This window comes from Galeopterus variegatus, unplaced genomic scaffold, assembly GCF_000696425.1.
Source record: "Galeopterus variegatus unplaced genomic scaffold, G_variegatus-3.0.2 Scaffold2846, whole genome shotgun sequence".
NCBI lineage: Eukaryota > Metazoa > Chordata > Mammalia > Dermoptera > Cynocephalidae > Galeopterus > Galeopterus variegatus.
The window spans coordinates 248,616-253,923 of NW_007728957.1; positions in this window are offsets into that span (position 1 = coordinate 248,616).

Consider the following 5,308-nt stretch of genomic DNA (forward strand, 5'->3'; position numbering starts at 1 on the left):
CTTTGTCAAAAATCAGTTGACTATATTTGTGCTGGTTTATTTCTTGGCTCTCTGTTTTGTTCCATTGATCTATTTGTCTATTACTTTTCTTTTTGCCAATACCACAGTATCTTTTTTTTTTTTTGAGACACAAGTTTTGAGCTTGATTTCAATCTCCCATAACAAAATCTGCCAAAGAAAATGAATGATGGTTACATATTTAACATGTCACATAATATATATAAAGATTATTATACCCTAAAATCATTATGTAAAGTTAATGTTTGATTAAAATATTTATATCAATGGTGCTTTGTAGACTACTTAATAGTCTTTTTTATTTTTGATCTTTAAAAAAATCAACAAAATTTGCAAACCTTTATCTAAACTGACCAAGAAAAAAGAGAAGACAGAAATTACTAAAAACAGAAATAAAGCAGGGGCATGGTAGAGCTAGATTTATGCCATGGTACATCATTTTTTAGGATGCTACTGTAAATGAAATTGTGTATTTAACTTTAAGTTCCAATTGTATATTGCTGGTATATTAAAAAGGCAATTGGATTTCACATATTAACCCTGTATCCTGCAACCTTATTATAGTCACTTATTAGTTTCAGGAGGTTTTGCTGTTGTTGTTGATTCTGTGGGATTTTTCTACATAGACAATCACGTCATCTGTGAATGAGGACTGTTTGATTTCTCTCTTCCCAACCTGAGTACCTTTTATTTCCTTTTCCTTTTTATTGGTTAGCTAGGACTTCCAGTACTATGTTGAATAATAATGGTAGAAGAAACATCCTTGTTTTGTTCCTGATTTTAGGTGAGATGCATCAGTTTCTCATCATTAAGTGTGGTAGTTGTAGGATTTTGTTGTTTTTTTTTTAATCAAGTCAAAGAATTTTCCCTCTATTCCTAGTTTGTCATGTACATTAATCTTGTTTTCCTTGTCAACAGGCAAGTCATTCTAAGGACTTTCATTCTTTTTTCATATATATCAAAATGACCTCAAAATTTCATTATTACACAAAATTTAGGACCCAGTAAAGTCTAGTGAATTACTTAAACTACCAGCTTATGTTTCTTTTCTTTATTTCCCATGATTAACTTACCAAATTTATTAAATATGGTAAAAGCTTTGTGCTTACTTGCTGCCACATCTCAGTGAATTCCTTGATTCTTTTGTTTTTTTCTTCCACTGAAATCTCTAAGTTAGAATTTCTCAGGGTGTGTTTTTCAGAACACTAGTTCCATGAGATCAGCAATCAAAGAGTACTAGGTAAGCGCTCTTATCCTTCTTGGAAAGATCTATTGTATGATATCACACTGAAGTCTCCGAGCAGCTCTACAGCACAGAATCTTGAGTAATTCTGCCAAACATACCTAATTGTGAAACTTATTTTTCACTTTTAGCCACTGACATTCTATGATTTAATGATCCACAAAACACATCTTGAATAACAGTTCTCCTGGTGGCTTTGTTCAGGTCTGGAAATAAATAAGGCACAGATATTTTTCTGTTGCTACTAAATATACCTGCAGGCACATGTGGGAGATTGGTGCATCCTACATAGCCAACTTCTTTTCTGAACTTATAGTCAGGTTTATTTCTAAGGCAAGGCAAAGGCCATTTCAGCTGTTGATTTAGGTGAATAATAAATACTGAATTTGGTAGAATTACTCTATGGCCAGCTTCAAAAAACACTGTGTTTGCTCCTTGTTCCTCATGAGCAGGGCCATTCACATTGACTGAGCAACCACCTGTGTCACTGGGACTCAGTTTCTGCTCATCTCTGGGTCTCAGTGGTTCTGTTTGTAAGAGGACCACACAGTTCCATCTTCCCAGTACTAGAAATTGATGGACCTGCACCTTCATTCAGACTCACTGCTCCAGTGGACATCCTCCCCGGACTCTGACTCAGCAGGTGTGGGCTCCAGGCTGGCACTGCTGGCTCCCTGCATCAGAACGGACTGGCAGAAGCTGGCATGAGGGAAACCAAATGCTCTGATTTGAAACGTTGTGTCATCTTTTTCAACAAGACTTTTAAAAAAGACTATGCTCTCAGGATAACATTTAACGTCTTTTTCTCTTTTAACTGTATAAAAATACAAGTTTCCTTATAACCCAGTGATTCCCAGTGGAATATGTATTTATATTAAAAAGAGCTTTAAGAGTTCTTTAACAAACTAAGGTTATCCTTGAAGTATTTAAGGCAAATTATAATATGAAGTAACAGCCTCTCTCTGTGGCCGCTTAGCTTAGTTACAGGGTCATAAAACAATAACGTATAAAATTGAAGGGGAACTTGGAGGTCATTGGTCTGACTTTCAAAGCAGAGCAGGAATCCTCCAAGCTCTCCTGAAGAAGTTAATCCACCCTCTGCCTTAGCTACTCCAGTGAGAGCAGCTTCCCAGCTCCTGTGAAGCCCGCTCCATACCGGGGCAGTCCCTTCCACTGCTTGGGGCAACAGTGCTGCACTCCTAGTCCTGAACTGCTTTTGCTTTCTCCAAAGCCCTAACACTAACCTGCAATGATGGAGCTCACTTTAACCTTGTTTTAACACTTGTTTTAACCTGTTACTGCCAAGGTTAGTTGGCCATAAGATACCTCTAATACCAACAGAAGATCCCTCTCAAATTCTGAACAGAGAGTCACCCACTAACCTCAGACACAGGCTTACTCCTAAGCTGTGGCTGGACATTTCAGACACATTTTTCACTTCACCATCCCTCCTTGTACTCAACCTTACTGGAAGACCCCCAGGGAGGAAGTCACGGCCACAGTGGACATGGCAGTATGAACTTCCAGAGAAAAGGTGTATCAGTGAAGTTGGGTGACAAATCCTAAGCCACACATACCCAGGGAGTGTCCAAGCTAAGGCCCAAATCTCATGTCTGTTATTGTCTCACTAAAGGGTCTCGGGGGTGCTGTACCAAAGGTGTTCAAACATTAGCCTGCATAGGGGATATCTGATGTGCCTATTATGGATGCAGATTCCCAAAGATGCTAACTCAGAATCTCTGGAGCCTGTGTTTTCTACAGCAACCCACCCCACCCCAACAAGTCTATGGCAGGTGGCTATCAGGCCACAGTGTCCTAGGCTGAGTGGCCAAGTCTGTAGAATAGACCCTGATCACAGACAGACTGTCACTCCTCACCAGCACAACTGGTAAGAGGCATAGTGAGTATGGGCCTCTGTCCCTGCTGTGAGGAGTGTGCCCTATAAAACCCCTAACAGACAGGATCAGCAGTGCCACCTACATTTGCCTATATAGGAGCTTCCCAAACAACTCATGCAAAATCCAAATATCCCTCCCTCTGACTGCCATGTCATTCTGCCCCATTTTCCTAGAATTATGAAACCTCAAGATTGCAAGAGCCCTTGAAGTTCTTTTAATCCAACCAGTCTTTTACCCATTTAGTTTTGGTTTATCACTAAAAAATGTGGAATTTTCTATTTTATATTTCAACTTGTAGTGCTTGTAGACACAGTTAAACTTCTTTGAATAAGCCATAGTTGTGAACCTTAATGATATTTATTTAATAGATATTTACCAAGTACCTACTATGTACTGAACACTGTGCAGGTCCACAGCACAGAGTATAACAAAACAGGCATGCCCCTGTACTCTTTCAGCAGTTTAGTTTTATGCTCCATTGTTTTAATTGAGATCTTATTTTTATGAAGAAAACAACTGGTAAGAAAGTATGTAAAAGCTGTCTATGATTTGACATAAAATGTCTGCTAATGATTATTCAGAGTCACTTAGCATGATAAAGTCAGACTTTGTATTAAAGAGACAGAAAACACCCTGTCTCCTCATGCAAAGAGCAACAAGGTGAAGCCTTATGGCTGCGAGGGGCTGTAGCCTGAGTAGGTGTGTGGAGGAAGAGTGAGCTGCTCTCCTAGTGCAGTCAAGAGTGGAGGCCAGGTGGCATCATCAGCAATGAGTTTCAGGGCAGAGGACATGGTCTGTGCCACCATTTCTAGTATCTTAATGAAGTGCTTAGAGCCAAGGGGTACTCAGTCAGTGTCAGAGGTTGGATTAGGGATGGAGAGAGAAGTGGACAGGCAAATGATAATGGATCAGAGTCCAATTTTCATTAGAAAAGAGATTTTCAAGAATTTTTGATTTAGAACACCAAATTTAACTCTTAAATTGAGGGAAAAAAAAAGTGTAAAAGAGATTGAGGGAGAATGAGATGGTGTCACCTCAGAACTGGAGCACCCAGCCCGTTCTGTCTTGGGGGCTGTCCTCACCCAGGTGGTTTTCCTTCCCTCCCAGGACAAAGGTTCTGTCTTATTCATCATTCTATAACGGGAGCACAGGACAATGTAGGAAACACTAAATTATTAATTATTGAGTGATTACCTTACTCAGCTCCCTTTTCCATGTGCTACTCATCGTTCAGACCTCAGCTCAGCTACGGCCCCCTTCGTGAAGTCCCCTGTGACGCCAGGCTGGATTGAGCACATAAGAATTCCCTCCATCAGAATGTTCATCTGGCTGTGGTGCAATGGTCTGTCCTGCCGTTAGAATAAAGCGCAGAATGATGCTCACTCCATGGATTATCCCCTGTCACCATTACAGCGCACAGCACAGGATCAGCACCGACAAGGAACCACGGGATACAGAAGGAACCCTGCATAGCCTCAGGGCTGCAGTGGTGTTTCAACACAGTCTGAAATGCAGACAAATCATGGCTGGGATGACCTGTGTAAATGACCTGCAGTGAAGGTAACCCTGCTTCACTGAGCTATCTGAGGGGTACCTGCCACCTACCTGAGCAGGGAAGTGCACTAGAGAGGTCCGCTGGACAGCATCGGGGTTGTTCTCTAAAAATTCTCTGGATCTGCTTCAGTGATCACACGGCCCTCGGTGCACTGGAGAGGTCCGCCAGACAGCATCGGGGTTGTTCTCTAAAAATTCTCTGGATCTGCTTCAGTGATCACACGGCCCTCAGCACAAGCCCAGGGCCTACTGCTCCAGATGGAGGTCACTTGCCCTTGACCCTGATGAGGGGCCTTCATAAGGGCACTGTTAACCTCACTTCCTGATACTCAGAGATCAAGTTGAACCTGTGAGTCTTGTTTCAGGAAATATCAGCTTAGAATGAGCAAGATCGATCCTAGTGAAACAAATAACACTCTTCAAAGAATACAAGTTTCGACCCTGATGAGGGGCCTTCATAAGGGCACTGTTAACCTCACTTCCTGATACTCAGAGATCAAGTTGAACCTGTGAGTCTTGTTTCAGGAAATATCGGCTTAGAATGAGCAAGATCGATCCTAGTGAAACAAATAACACTCTTCAAAGAATACAAGTT